This window comes from Silurus meridionalis, chromosome 17, assembly GCF_014805685.1.
Source record: "Silurus meridionalis isolate SWU-2019-XX chromosome 17, ASM1480568v1, whole genome shotgun sequence".
NCBI classification, from domain to species: Eukaryota; Metazoa; Chordata; class Actinopteri; order Siluriformes; family Siluridae; genus Silurus; species Silurus meridionalis.
The window spans coordinates 9,305,775-9,322,456 of NC_060900.1; the positions used below are offsets into that span (position 1 = coordinate 9,305,775).

General features: G+C 40.9%; 1 non-coding gene across 1 annotated transcript; it reads right to left on the reverse strand.

Annotated features, from left to right (window-relative positions):
• Positions 1–7,821: 7,821 nt before the first annotated feature.
• trnaa-ugc lies at positions 7,822–7,892 on the reverse strand. The gene has a single exon. It is a non-coding gene; the product is annotated as a tRNA-Ala (tRNA).
• Positions 7,893–16,682: the final 8,790 nt, after the last annotated feature.

Here is a 16,682-nt window from a genome sequence, read left to right on the forward strand (position 1 = left end):
ACCTAAAATGTAAATAAGCTGCAGACCGTCACAAGTGATACTTCATTGTTAGACATGCAACATAGCAAAGAGGTTCCACTGGAGAAGTTCATGCCAGATTCTTATTCTGGTGAACAGAGGATGAGTATCGGTTTATCCCATTTGTTTTGATTCTATGTTGCCATGTTTTGCAGGGCAATTAACTTAGAAAATTTCAAATCCATCTAAAAGCTCTTGCACTCAGGATCTTGCTCAGCTGTTGCATCAGAGGAAACACAACAAGTTAAAGAAGCATCAGTGGTGTAGTCCAATCATGCTGATGCAAAGTCTTGTCATGTGTTGCTAAATATTATCCAGATTGAAGGTGGCGAAAACACTAGTGGTGTAGTGGTATTGTGAAAGATTCCCATTCTTGTGACCTGACTTTGACTCCTGGCTGGTGTCTTTTTTTTTTTTATGATCTTGTTTAACTTACTCTGCAGCTTAATATAGCCTAGCAAATTCCTATGACCCTCAAAAACGTCTTGCTAACAAAATATTGTTCTGTTGTTGCACCACCCACTTGTTTCCTTTAGTGGCCTAATGGATAAGGCATCAGCCTTCTGAGCTGAGGATTGTGAGTTCGAATCCCATCTGGGTCAAATGTTAAAGAAACATGCAATTAAATTCATGGTCTACTGGCACCTAAAATGTAAATAAGCTGCAGACCATCACAAGTGATACTTCATTGTTAGACATGCAACATAGCAAAGAGGTTCCACTGGAGAAGTTCATGCCAGATTCTTATTCTGGTGAACAGAGGATGAGTATCAGTTTATCCCATTTGTTTTGATTCTATGTTGCCATGTTTTGCAGGGCAATTTACCTAGAAAATTCCAAATCCATCTAAAAGCTCTTGCACTCAGGATCTTGCTCAGCTGTTGTGTCAGAGGAAACACAACAAGTTAAAGAAGCATCAGTGGTGTAGTCCAATCATGCTGATGCAGAGTCTTGTCATGTGTTGCTAAATATTAATCAGATTGAAGGTGGCGAAAACACTAGTGGTGTAGTGGTATTGTGAAAGATTCCCATTCTTGTGACCTGGCTTTGACTCCTGGCTGGTGTCTTTTTTTTTTTTTTACGATCTTGTTTAACTTACTCTGCAGCTTAATATAGCCTAGCAAATTCCTATGACCCTCAAAAACGTCTTGCTAACAAAATATTGTTCTGTTGTTGCACCACCCACATGTTTCCTTTAGTGGCCCAGTGGCCTAATGGATAAGGCATCAGCCTTCGAGCTGAGGATTGAATCTGGCATGAACATCTGGGTCAAATGTTAAAGAAGCATGCAACTAAATTTATGGTCAACTGGCACCTAAAATGTAAATCACCTGCAGACCATCACAAGTGATACTTCATTGTTAGACATGCAACATAGCAAAGAGGTTCCACTGGAGAAGTTCATGCCAGATTCTTATTCTGGTGAACAGAGGATGAGTATCGGTTTATCCCATTTGTTTTGATTCTATGTTGCCATGTTTTGCAGGGCAATTAACCTAGAAAATTCCAAATCCATCTAAAAGCTCTTGCACTCAGGATCTTGCTCAGCTGTTGCGTCAGAGGAAACACAACAAGTTAAAGAAGCATCAGTGGTGTAGTCCAATCATGCTGATGCAGAGTCTTGTCATGTGTTGCTAAATATTAATCAGATTGAAGGTGGCGAAAACACTAGTGGTGTAGTGGTATTGTGAAAGATTCCCATTCTTGTGACCTGGCTTTGACTCCTGGCTGGTGTCTTTTTTTTTTTTTTTTACGATCTTGTTTAACTTACTCTGCAGCTTAATATAGCCTAGCAAATTCCTATGACCCTCAAAAACGTCTTGCTAAAAAAATATTGTTCTGTTGTTACACCTCCCACATGTTTCCTTTAGTGGCCCAGTGGCCTAATGGACAAGGCATCAGCCTTCGGAGCTGAGGATTGAATCTGGCATGAACATCTGGGTCAAATGTTAAAGAAGCATGCAACTAAATTTATGGTCAACTGGCACCTAAAATGTAAATCACCTGCAGACCATCACAAGTGATACTTTATTGTTAGACATGCAACATGGCAAAGAGGTTCCACTGGAGAAGTTCATGCCAGATTCTTATTCTGGTAAACAGAGGATGAGTATCGGTTTATCCCATTTGTTTTGATTCTATGTTGCCATGTTTTGCAGGGCAATTAACCTAGAAAATTCCAAATCCATCTAAAAGCTCTTGCACTCAGGATCTTGCTCAGCTGTTGCGTCAGAGGAAACACAACAAGTTAAAGAAGCATCAGTGGTGTAGTCCAATCATGCTGATGCAGAGTCTTGTCATGTGTTGCTAAATATTAATCAGATTGAAGGTGGCGAAAACACTAGTGGTGTAGTGGTATTGTGAAAGATTCCCATTCTTGTAACCTGGCTTTGACTCCTGGCTGGTGTCTTTTTTTTTTTTTTACGATCTTGTTTAACTTACTCTGCAGCTTAATATAGCCTAGCAAATTCCTATGACCCTCAAAAACGTCTTGCTAACAAAATATTGTTCTGTTGTTGCACCACCCACATGTTTCCTTTAGTGGCCCAGTGGCCTAATGGATAAGGCATCAGCCTTCGAGCTGAGGATTGAATCTGGCATGAACATCTGGGTCAAATGTTAAAGAAGCATGCAACTAAATTTATGGTCAACTGGCACCTAAAATGTAAATCACCTGCAGACCATCACAAGTGATATTTTATTGTTAGACATGCAACATGGCAAAGAGGTTCCACTGGAGAAGTTCATGCCAGATTCTTATTCTGGTAAACAGAGGATGAGTATCGGTTTATCCCATTTGTTTTGATTCTATGTTGCCATGTTTTGCAGGGCAATTAACCTAGAAAATTCCAAATCCATCTAAAAGCTCTTGCACTCAGGATCTTGCTCAGCTGTTGCGTCAGAGGAAACACAACAAGTTAAAGAAGCATCAGTGGTGTAGTCCAATCATGCTGATGCAGAGTCTTGTCATGTGTTGCTAAATATTAACCAGATTGAAGGTGGTAAAAACACCAGTGGTGTAGTGGTATTGTGAAAGATTCCCATTCTTGTGACCTGGCTTTGACTCCTGGCTGGTGTCTTTTTTTTTTTACGATCTTGTTTATCTTACTCTGCAGCTTAATATAGCCTAGCAAATTCCTATGACCCTCAAAAAAGGTCTTGCTAACAAAATATTGTTCTGTTGTTGCACCACCCACATGTTTCTTTTACTGGCCCAGTGGCCTAATGGATAAGGCATCAGCCTTGGAGCTGAGGATTGTGGGTTCAATCCCATCTGGGTCAAATGTTAAAGAAGCATCAGTGGTAGTCCAATCATGCTGATGCAGAGTCTTGTCATGTGTTGCTAAATATTAACCAGATTGAAGGTGGCGAAAACACTAGTGGTGCAGTGGTATTGTGAAAGATTCCCATTCTTGTGACCTGGCTTTGACTCCTGGCTGGTGTCTTTTTTTTTTTACGATCTTGTTTATCTTACTCTGCAGCTTAATATAGCCTAGCAAATTCCTATGACCCTCAAAAACGTCTTGCTAACAAAATATTGTTCTGTTGTTGCACCACCCACACGTTTCCTTTCCTGGCCAAGTGGCCTAATGGATAAGGCATCAGCCTTCGGATCTGAGGATTGTGGGTTCGAATCCCATCTGGGTCAAATGTTAAAGAAACATGCAACTAAATTTATGGTCAACTGGCACCTAAAATGTAAATCACCTGCAGACCATCACAAGTGATACTTCATTGCTAGACATGCAACATAGCAAAGAGGTTCCACTGGAGAAGTTCATGCCAGATTCTTATTCTGGTGAACAGAGGATGAGTATCGGTTTATCCCATTTGTTTTGATTCTATGTTGCCATGTTTTGCAGGGCAATTAACCTAGAAAATTCCAAATCCATCTAAAAGCTCTTGCACTCAGGATCTTGCTCAGCTGTTGCGTCAGAGGAAACATAACAAGTTGAAGAAGCATCAGTGGTGTAGTCCAATCTTGCTGATGCAGAGTCTTGTCATGTGTTGCTAAATATGAACCAGATTGAAGGTGGCGAAAACACTAGTGGTGCAGTGGTATTGTGAAAGATTCCCATTCTTGTGACCTGGTTTTGACTCCTGGCTGGTGTCTTTTTCTTTTTACGATCTTGTTTAACTTACTCTGCAGCTTAATATAGCCTAGCAAATCCTATGACCCTCAAAAAGTCTTGCTAACAAAATATTGTTCTGTTGTTGCACCACCCACATGTTTCTTTACTGGCCCAGTGGCCTAATGGATAAGGCATCAGCCTTCGAGCTGAGGATTGTGGGTTCAATCCCATCTGGGTCAAATGTTAAAGAAACATGCAACTAAATTTATGGTCTACTGGCACCTAAAATGTAAATCACCTGCAGACCATCACAAGTGATACTTCATTGTTAGACATGCAACATAGCAAAGAGGTTCCCTGGAGAAGTTCATGCCAGATTCTTATTCTGGTGAACAGAGGATGAGCATTGGTTTATCCCATTTGTTTTGATTCTATGTTGCCATGTTTTGCAGGGCAATTACCTAGAAAATTCCAAATCCATCTAAAAGCTCTTGCACTCAGGATCTTGCTCAGCTGTTGCGTCAGAGGAAACACAACAAGTTAAAGAAGCATGCAACTAAATTTATGGTCAACTGGCACCTAAAATGTAAATAAGCTGCAGACCATCACAAGTGATACTTCATTGTTAGACATGCAACATAGCAAAGAGGTTCCCTGGAGAAGTTCATGCCAGATTCTTATTCTGGTGAACAGAGGATGAGCATTGGTTTATCCCGTTTGTTTTGATTCTATGTTGCCATGTTTTGCAGGGCAATTACCTAGAAAATTCCAAATCCATCTAAAAGCTCTTGCACTCAGGATCTTGCTCAGCTGTTGCCAGAGGAAACACAACAAGTTAAAGAAGCATGCAAGTAAATTTATGGTCTACTGGCACCTAAAATGTAAATAAGCTGCAGACCATCACAAGTGATACTTCATTGTTAGACATGCAACATAGCAAAGAGGTTCCACTGGAGAAGTTCATGCCAGATTCTTATTCTGGTGAACAGAGGATGAGCATCGGTTTATCCCATTTGTTTTGATTCTATGTTGCCATGTTTTGCAGGGCAATTACCTAGAAAATTCCAAATCCATCTAAAAGCTCTTGCACTCAGGATCTTGCTCAGCTGTTGCAGAGGAAACACAACAAGTTAAAGAAGCATGCAACTAAATTTATGGTCTACTGGCACCTAAAATGTAAATCACCTGCAGACCATCACAAGTGATACTTCATTGTTAGACATGCAACATAGCAAAGAGGTTCCACTGGAGAAGTTCATGCCAGATTCTTATTCTGGTGAACAGAGGATGAGTATCGGTTTATCCCATTTGTTTTGATTCTATGTTGCCATGTTTTGCAGGGCAATTACCTAGAAAATTCCAAATCCATCTAAAAGCTCTTGCACTCAGGATCTTGCTCAGCTGTTGCAGAGGAAACACAACAAGTTAAAGAAGCATGCAACTAAATTTATGGTCTACTGGCACCTAAAATGTAAATAAGCTGCAGACCATCACAAGTGATACTTCATTGTTAGACATGCAACATAGCAAAGAGGTTCCCCTGGAGAAGTTCATGCCAGATTCTTATTCTGGTGAACAGAGGATGAGCATCGGTTTATCCCATTTGTTTTGATTCTATGTTGCCATGTTTTGCAGGGCAATTTACCTAGAAAATTCCAAATCCATCTAAAAGCTCTTGCACTCAGGATCTTGCTCAGCTGTTGCAGAGGAAACACAACAAGTTAAAGAAGCATCAGTGGTGTAGTCCAATCATGCTGATGCAGAGTCTTGTCATGTGTTGCTAAATATTAACCAGATTGAAGGTGGCGAAAACACTAGTGGTGTAGTGGTATTGTGAAAGATTCCCATTCTTGTGACCTGGCTTTGACTCCTGGCTGGTGTCTTTTTCTTTTTACGATCTTGTTTAACTTACTCTGCAGCTTAATATAGCCTAGCAAATTCCTATGACCCTCAAAAACGTCTTGCTAACAAAATATTGTTCTGTTGTTGCACCACCCACATGTTTCTTTACTGGCCCAGTGGCCTAATGGATAAGGCATCAGCCTTGGAGCTGAGGATTGTGGGTTCAATCCCATCTGGGTCAAATGTTAAAGAAGCATGCAACTAAATTTATGGTCTACTGGCACCTAAAATGTAAATAAGCTGCAGACCATCACAAGTGATACTTCATTGTTAGACATGCAACATAGCAAAGAGGTTCCCTGGAGAAGTTCATGCCAGATTCTTATTCTGGTGAACAGAGGATGAGCATCGGTTTATCCCATTTGTTTTGATTCTATGTTGCCATGTTTTGCAGGGCAATTACCTAGAAAATTCCAAATCCATCTAAAAGCTCTTGCACTCAGGATCTTGCTCAGCTGTTGCAGAGGAAACACAACAAGTTAAAGAAGCATGCAACTAAATTTATGGTCAACTGGCACCTAAAATGTAAATCACCTGCAGACCATCACAAGTGATACTTCATTGTTAGACATGCAACATAGCAAAGAGGTTCCACTGGAGAAGTTCATGCCAGATTCTTATTCTGGTGAACAGAGGATGAGCATTGGTTTATCCCATTTGTTTTGATTCTATGTTGCCATGTTTTGCAGGGCAATTACCTAGAAAATTCCAAATCCATCTAAAAGCTCTTGCACTCAGGATCTTGCTCAGCTGTTGCAGAGGAAACACAACAAGTTAAAGAAGCATGCAAGTAAATTTATGGTCTACTGGCACCTAAAATGTAAATCACCTGCAGACCATCACAAGTGATACTTCATTGTTAGACATGCAACATAGCAAAGAGGTTCCCTGGAGAAGTTCATGCCAGATTCTTATTCTGGTGAACAGAGGATGAGTATCGGTTTATCCCATTTGTTTTGATTCTATGTTGCCATGTTTTGCAGGGCAATTACCTAGAAAATTCCAAATCCATCTAAAAGCTCTTGCACTCAGGATCTTGCTCAGCTGTTGCAGGAGAATGATCACCCCATAGAAGAGGTGTTAAGGTTTTGGAAGCGTGGGGTCCCTCCTAGCACAGAGGAGTGTCGACAGCTGTTCACGGCAGTCGTGTACATTTTTACAAAATGCAACCTTTGAAAGACTTTTTTTTAACGTTTTTGATTAATGACAGTATAACATTTCACTACCACATAGTATAGCTTTGGATGTTGCCTCTATTTTTTTATTTAGATTTTAAAGAAACAGCAAGGAGATGCTCAAAATTTAACTCCGGACTTTATACCTGTAACGCATGCAGGCTACCACTCAGCTACATCCCCCAGTTCTGTTTCATAATTAGGTTTAACAATGTCAGCCGCACCAACTTATTTTGCGCTAATTAAAAGAGAGGAAAAAAGAGGAATCACACATAATGAAATATTTAGCAAACGGATTCAGAAAGTCATGAACAGGGATTGAACCCATGATCTTTGGCTGATGCCTTCTTACTACGCCATTACGCCTGGCAGCAGCTCACTTATGAAATACAACCACGTAAATCATCAAAAATAAATTATGAAAGCATGCAGACATAAAATTTGCTGAGATAAACGTTTTTCTCCTTGGCCATCATGAACAAACAGGAAACTGTATGTTGAAAACCAAATAGTTCACCAAACTAAAGCATGCTTTTGATGAGTGATATGCACTGACATTCAAATCAATCCATATTTTGGAGCTCACATGACTCACAACAAGAATATGCGCATCTAAAACTTATAGACATTTTATGCATTATAAAGAAGTAGCTTGGAGATGCTGGGATTGAACCCAGGACCTCATACATGCAAAGCATGCGCTCTACCACTGAGCTACATCCCCAGTTCTGTTTCATAATTAGGTTTAACAATGTCAGCCGCACCAACTTATTTTGCGCTAATTAAAAGAGAGGAAAAAGAGGAATCACACATAATGAAATATTTAGCAAACGGATTCAGAAAGTCATGAACAGGGATTGAACCCAGGACCTCATACATGCAAAGCATGCGCTCTACCACTGAGCTGCTCTTGTTTATAGTAGCAGTTCAGAAAAGATGTGCAAAGAAAACATTTAAAAAGTTTATGGTAATGAGGTGATGTCATGTGGGTGGTACTAAAGTCATGGGTGTGTGAAGTGAGTACGAGTGTGTATTGAGTCTGGGTTGTACAAATCAGTCACGCAGTTGTGTGTGTGTGTGTGCGTGTGTGTGAGTTCAGTTCAGTTCAATTCTTTGTTGAGAAGCCTAATGGCTTGGGGATAGAGGCTGTTACACAGTCTGGATTTAGTGGCCCGAATGCTTCAGCACCGCTTTCCTGATGGTAGGAGATTGAAAAGAGTGTGTGGTCATTCACAATGCTGTTGACGGTGCAGTTCCCAAACCAGGCAGTAATGCAGCTGCTCAAGGTGCTCTCAATGGCCCCTCTGTAGAACATGGTCAGGATGTGAGGAGGGATTAAGCTTTCCTCAGCCTTCTCAGGAAGTAGAGAAGCTAGGCTTTTTTGGTGATGGAGCTGGTGTTGAGTGACCAGGTGAGATTATCCGCCGAATAAACGGCAAGGAATTTGGTGCTCTTGACGATCTCCACGGAGGCTCCATCGATGTTAAGTGGAGATAGACACTGATAGACACCGCACTGAGTCAAGTCTCTTTTATTAAGAACAGAGACTTAACTAAAGGAAAGCACACCACATAATTTCCCTTAACCAGCTGACTAATACTTCCTAGCCAAGAATTCCCAGTTCAAAAAGGGGTTAAAAGCCCCCTACTGAAGACCTCAACGGGGTTTAAATCTCACCCTGGATCCTGAACTAGAACTGCAAATTGAGAAAGGGGGTACAAATGATCAACATCACCCCAATCAAAACAACCCTAAAAGCACTGTCTCGACTGCTGATGCCAACCAACTTCCCTGTTATCCGATCCTAGACTGCCACTGACACAGGGCTTTTCATCCCCACAGGCATAGGGTAGGCACTGAATCTTGGCCTTGCCTTATTCCTGCTCAAAAGAAACGATGGAGTACAAAGGTTCATGGACAGGTGCACAGCTGCTATTCCTCACACATTCAAGCGGAACCATCGGAGAAGTGGGACTCAGTCAAAGACATTGCTAAACCTCACTAAGATCAACTCTCAGTCTAAGGAACCAAGGCAGCTCACACCCTGCTGAACTCGACTGTTACACTTTGGGTAAAACTTCATAAGTTCTTCAGACCAGCCATAAACATGCAAGCAGGCCATGAATGAAGACAAAGAAAATGTTTTCCTCTAATAGATTTATGCCTCGTATTGGCCATTCCACCAAAGATGGGTGTGGTTAGGGGACCTAAATACTTTTGATCTTGCTACATGCTAAATTATAACTAGTATGGTGTAAAGTAGGGAGTTGTTTCTTTCTTAGCTGGGGAGATAACCTTTCCTGGAATTGATAAAAGATTATACTGTCTGCTCGGTGGATGAACAGATAAAATAATTGTAACATTGATTCTATTACAATTAATTCTAAGATTTAAATCAAATATTTATAAGTAATTATAACCTGTACTAATTACTCATAGATATTTCCCTTTTTGTGAGCTAAATTCACTACACTACTGCCAAGCTAGTGGGCACAGAGCAGCAATGGATTTTGAGCTAAGCTATTGTCCTGGACAGAGTAACCAGAATGCACATGCTCCCTCCTGGTAGGGTCCCCGATTCGGGGTGAGTTGGAGAAAGTACTACCTGGTATAAAGCTTCCAATCATGGTAAGGCAAGCTAAAGTGACAGGGGTGGGTTTACAAGCAGCGGTCATGGTATTGCCTGGTCTTTCTGCAAATATGCAGCCATTGCAGGAGAATGATCACCCCATAGAAGAGGTGTTAAGGTTTTGGAAGCGTGGGGTCCCTCCTAGCACAGAGGAGTGTCGACAGCTGTTCACGGCAGTCGTGTACATTTTTACAAAATGCAACCTTTGAAAGACTTTTTTTTAACGTTTTTGATTAATGACAGTATAACATTTCACTACCACATAGTATAGCTTTGGATGTTGCCTCTATTTTTTTATTTAGATTTTAAAGAAACAGCAAGGAGATGCTCAAAATTTAACTCCGGACTTTATACCTGTAACGCATGCAGGCTACCACTCAGCTACATCCCCCAGTTCTGTTTCATAATTAGGTTTAACAATGTCAGCCGCACCAACTTATTTTGCGCTAATTAAAAGAGAGGAAAAAAGAGGAATCACACATAATGAAATATTTAGCAAACGGATTCAGAAAGTCATGAACAGGGATTGAACCCATGATCTTTGGCTGATGCCTTCTTACTACGCCATTACGCCTGGCAGCAGCTCACTTATGAAATACAACCACGTAAATCATCAAAAATAAATTATGAAAGCATGCAGACATAAAATTTGCTGAGATAAACGTTTTTCTCCTTGGCCATCATAAATAAACAAGTAACCAGTACATGTTAAACAACCAAATATTTCCAGGTGTATGGTGTAAGAAGGTTCATCTGCTGAGACATGGTCAATACACTATGGCACATTGCTTATGATGATTTTTTTACTTTGATGTCATGAATCTTGCGGCACTTCACAGTGTGTCTTAAAATAACTATCAAAGTAAATTAGATGAACACAGTTGGAGAGGTTACCAAACTTGCTTCCACACCAGAAGCTTAAGCTGTTATTTCAGAAATCTTAATTGGCTATTAGCGGTGTTAATGATCTGCATCCACATTAGAAGTGGTGGGTGCTGAAGCAGTGCCAAAACTATTTTTCACAAAGGTTTTCCATCAAAGCAGCATATTGGAAGCCCTTACTTAGTTGTTATCTCAACTTGATAAGTATCTCAGGTAATATGAGCTGTAGTGATGTAGCACACTTGAAGTAGACAACAAACGTGTGGTAGATTCGGGTTCTCTCTTTATTTAGCCAATATATTTGTAATAGAGATAATAGATAACAGATCTTTCCACAGCACCCCTCATGACGCGTTATTTACTATTCTTCTCTTACTTTTTGGGGATTCTTACCTGGAAACTGCCACCCGCTGGGCACTCCTCAGCTGGCTGTGAATATACAAATGTGTGCTAACTGATTCAATAAAGATGCCAGAATTTTAAAACGGACATTTCTCAGAACAAACACTCTTAAGGTGGGGTAGAGAATTTCCCCACATTTTTTACTACAATATAGAATGTAGTCCTGACATTCTCAGAATACACTTTTGGTTCCACCTATGAGATTGTTCCTTTGGTTAGCGATACAACATTTTGAGTACTCGAGCTGTATTTTGCAGGCCACACACGCAATTTATCTCCTTTTTTTATGTCGTGTTTGCAGCAGACATCATTGTGCACCATGATCTTCTGCCACCAACACTGTTCATCATAAGGAATCTTTACTTTCAATTAAGGAAATTAACCTTACACCATAGAAACAATCTACATTGTACGTGTTATTTTCTGGAATGTACTTACTAACTAAACATGGATAAAACACAAAAAATTATTTATGCTTTTTTATTTATTTCTTTTTTTCTTTGAACTTAACTGAACTGATTAACCTTGTAGAACTGAAGTGCAATTATTGCTGTAACTAACACTATTTATGTCTTGTTTAACTCAGCATTTTAAACATCCACAATGCTAGGCTGGCCTAGGGTGTTGTAACTGAATTGCTTGAATTGCTTTCCTGTTTCTCAAAGGATATTCTCTTTTGCAGAGTGTTTGCGAAGGAGTCTCTAAATCAATCTTTTCAGCTTCATTGGTTTCTACAACCTCTCCTCTTGCTGATTAGACCTCATCTTCTCCCTCTGACTCTGCACTGTTGAGCATGGCTGTATCCTCTGGATGGGATTCTTGAGGTTCTGACTGTTGACAGCTGCTGTAATCTCGACTCTCTCTGCTCATTGGCATTCCGACCAGACTTTCCCAAAAATCATCATCATCTGAGCTGTCGTAGTGCATCTGATTTTTCTGTTTTAAAGGGTTTTCTCGCCATGCTTTTCTTCTTGTTATTTTCTTCTGGTCCTCCAGGTAAGTGTTCTGTTTCTACAGGTAAGTAGTCATGTGGTAACAACAGGTTTCTGTGGAGTATTCTTGTTTTTCCTTTCCCGTTTTCAGTTCGGATTTCATATACTGGACTATACTTCCTCTGGGTGACCACATAAATTTGCTCTTCCCAAAATTATCTGAGTTTCCCAGGTCTACTTCTCTCTTTAAAATTACGGACCAATACTCTGTTACCAGAGTTTCTTGTCATTTAAAGCTTTTCCTCTCTCCTTTGCCTTGTTGGATACTCTTGAGGCTAACTCATATGCCTTCATGATTCGCTTCCTCCAGCTCTCAGTATAGTCATCGTAAGAGGAGTTTTGGTCCTTTACTTGTATACCAAACATAACATCGATAGGCAACATTGGTCAACGGCCGAACAGAAGGTAGCATGGTGTGAACCCCATCGCCTCATTTCTTGTGCAGTTGTATGCATTCACAACCTTTGTGAATGATGACTTCCAGTTTGTTTTGGCGGTCTCGAGTAAGGCTCTCAGCATTGCAAGCAATGTTTGGTTGAACCGCTCAACTTGTCCATTTCCCTGTAGGGTGATATGGGGTTGTTTGGGAACCTTGCACACCACTGTACTATTGTAATTTGGCAAACAGCTTGTTGTCGAATTCCCTGCCTTGGTCATGGTGCAGTTTTGTTGGGAAACCAAACTTCAAAACAAAGTCACCGAACACCTTCTCTGCAGCTGTCTTGGCACTCTTGTTTCTACATGCATACGCTTGAGCGAACAATGTAAAGTGGTCCATTACAATTAAAATTTATTCATAGACTCCTTTACACTTCTCTAGATATAAAACATCAATAGAGACCAAATGAAATGGATAAGTTGTAGTAATATTAGTCAGAGGAGCTCGGATTACCCTGTTCGGACGCCTGTTTGTCAGACAACTGCAAACACGTGTGATGTGGTGTTCCACTTCCTTTTGTATGCGAGGCCAATAAAATCTATCCCTAATCAAGTTCATCACTCGTTCGGCTCCGAGATGGCCCATGTCTTCATGTAACTCCTTATAAACAAGCGCATGATATTATTTTTGGCAGGATCATCTGATGACGGGTTGCTGTTTTCCAGAACAAAAGACCATGTGCGTCCAAGTACAGTCTGTTTATTTCCCTTAACAGTCCCCAAGCCTCTTTGCCATGGCTCCTGCTAATGTGTTGTGTTTTTGACTTAAGGCACATAAAAATGTATTTTATTTCAGGATCGTCTTCCTGAGCTTTTCTCAGAACTTCCTTGGGGATCTCTGCAACTGATGGGAGCAACTCCTCCTCCTGTTCTACTGCCAGTGCTGATGTAATGGTGAGTGGACACAACTACGGGCCTCGCTCCTGTTTTCATACCATCACCGCCTGGGATATACTGACCATCATTTCAGGTTGTACCTCCTCTGAGCGGGTTCCCATGTACTGTTTCATCAACAGTGGCATGTGCGAGAGACCATTGGCATCCCCAATCCACTTTCCTGGACAGTATTTAATGGCGAATTATAAAAATGCCAGAGGTTTCAAACTGACCTTTTTTTTTTTTTTACTTTGAATTCACGATTCTGGCGGTACTTCACAGTGTGTCTCAAATGAACCTTCAATGGGAATGAGATGAACAAAGTCCGAGTGGTACCAAATGTGCTTTCACAGTAGAAGTTTAAGCTGTTATTTTAGAAATCATAAATGGGTATTGGACGAACGCAATAGAGGTGTTAATGATCTGCATACACATTAGGAGTGGTGGGTGCTGAAGCCGTGCCAAATCTGTTCTTTACAAAATTTCCAGTAAAAAAGCATTTTGGAAGGTCTCACTTGGTGCTTTTATCTCAGCTTGATAAGTATCTCAGGTAATATGGGCTGTAGTGAGATAGGTTACAACTGGAAGCAGAAACATTTAGGAGGTTGCCTAAATTTTGTCTTTAAGGAAACAACCTGGAGATGCTGGGGATTGAACCCATGATCTCATACATGCAAAGCACGCGCGCTACCACTGAGCTACATCCCCAGCCAGAGCTGTTGAAGTGTAAGAGATTCAGACCGCTTGCAAATTACATGTCTTAATAAACATCCCAAAACACACATTCCCTGCGATTTGAGCTTTGCCTGAAGAACACAAAGGCAAATCAAGAAGCTGCTTTAAGTTGAACAGAAATATTATTGAACTGGACAAGATGAAAGTGAGCAAAGAGGAAAAATACATCAAACAGGCATGAATGGGAATTGAACCCAGGATCGTCAGTTTACAAGACCGACACCTTGCCAATTGGCCATCATGCCATTTAAGGGAGCCTGAGTGTGTCATTCAACATACCAACTCACCATAAACTAAAGTGTTAAGTACTGACATTCAAGCTTTCATAATCAATCCATATTTTTGGAGCTCACATGACTCATGACCATACAACAAGCATATGCGTGTACCTAAAACTTATAGACATTTATGCATTATAAAGAAGTAGCTTGGAGATGCTGGGGATTGAACCCAGGACCTCATACATGCAAAGCATGCACACTACCACTGAGCTAGAACCCCAGGTAAGTGACTCCAGGTAACTGACAACTGGAGATTGGCATCAAACCAAACAACTCATTTAAAAAAAAAAAAAAAAAAAAAAGTTTTTTAAAGCATGCATCTGGAAAATTTGCTGAGAAAAACGATTTTTCTCCTTGGCCATCATGAACAAACAGGAAACCTGTACATGTTGAAAAACCAAATAGTTCACCAAACTAAAGCATGCTTTTGATGAGTGATATGCACTGACATCCAAGCTTTCATAATCAATCCATATTTTTGGAGCTCACATGACTCACGACCAAACAACATGATTATGTTCACAGAAATGTATTGGAACTGCTGAGGACAACCCCGTCATACTTGGACATCTCGCCTCAACAGGGACCCGGCACATGGTATGCAAACAATCAGGTCATCAAAAGCAAAAAGGTGTGCACCAGTGTAAATTGGGAAAACTCAAAATTCCAATATGCAACATACCAGAATTTCTTTATTTTTAGTACATTTTTACTTCATGCTACTGAATCTAATTTTGTTCTTCTTGGCCATCACAAATAAAGAGGGAACCAGTTCATGTAAAACAACCAAATAGTTCACCAAACATAGAAGGTGTATGGTGTAAGAAGGTGCATCTACTGAGACTTGGTAAATACACAATGGCACATTGCTTATGCTGTCTTTTTTTACTTTGATTTTATGATTCTAGCGGTACTTCACAGTGGGTCTCAAATGAACCTTCAATGGGAATGAGATGAACAAAGTCCGAGTGGTACCAAACGTGCTTCCACAGTAGAAGCGTAAGCTGTTAATTTAGAAATCTTAAATGGGTATTGGACGAAGGCAATAGAGGTGTTAATGATCTGCATACACATTAGGAGTGCTGGGTGCTGATCATGAACAGGAGTGCTGGGTGCCATCATGAACAAACAGGAAACCTGTACATGTTGAAAAACCAAAAAGTTCACCGAACTAAAGCATGCTTTTGATGAGTGATATGCACTGACATCCAAGCTTTCATAATCAATCCATATTTTTGGAGCTCAGATGACTCACGACCAAACAACATGATTATGTTCACAGAAATGTATTGGAACTGCTGAGGACAACGCCGTCATACTTGGACATCTCGCCTCAACAGGGACCCGGCACATGGTATGCAAACAATCAGGTCATCAAAAGCAAAAAGGTGTGCAACCCAGCCATTATGGCTGCACAAGCCAGTGCACTCTTAGTGCCGGTCCCAAGCCCGGGCAAATGGGGAGGGTTACGTTAGGAAGGGCATCCAGCGTAAAAACATGTGCCAAATCAAATATGCGGGTCACAAATAAGAATTTCATACCGGATCGGTCGAGGCCCAGGTTAACAACGACCGCCACAGGTATCGTTAGCCGACAGGGTACCGGTGGAAATTGGGCTACTGTTGGCCGAAGGAGGAGAAGGAGAGGAGGAAGACGTCTACCGAGATGGCAGGGAAAGGAGCAGTGTAGGAGACTGGAGGTTCTGGAGTGAATTAGATGAAGTGGTAGACAGTGTAGGAAAGAACGATTGGTGATTGGGGCAGACTTTAATGGGCATGTAGGTGAAGGAAACAGAGGTGATGAGGAGGTGATGGGTAGGTATGGTTTTAAGGAGAGGAATGTGGAAGGGCAAATGGTGGTAAATTTTGCTAAAAGGATGGAAATGGCAGTGGTGAACACTTATTTTAAGAAGAAGGAGGATCATAGGGTGACGTATAAGAGTGGAGGAAGGTGCACACAGGTGGACTATGTGTTATGCAGGAGATGCAACCTGAAGGAGATTGGAGACTGTAAGGTGTTGGCAGGAGACAGTGTAGCTAGACAGTATTGGATGGTGGTCTGTAGAATGGTTTTGGAGGTGAAGAAGAAGAGGAGGAGAGTGAGGACTGAAAGAAGAATAAGATGGTGGAAACTGAAGGAGGAAGACTGTAGTGTGAGGTTCAGGGAAGAGGTCAGACAGAGGTTTGGTGGTGGTGAAGAGATGCTGGATGATTGGGCAACTACTGCAGGAGTGATGAGGGAGGCAGCTAGAAATGTACTTGGTGTGACATCTGGAAATA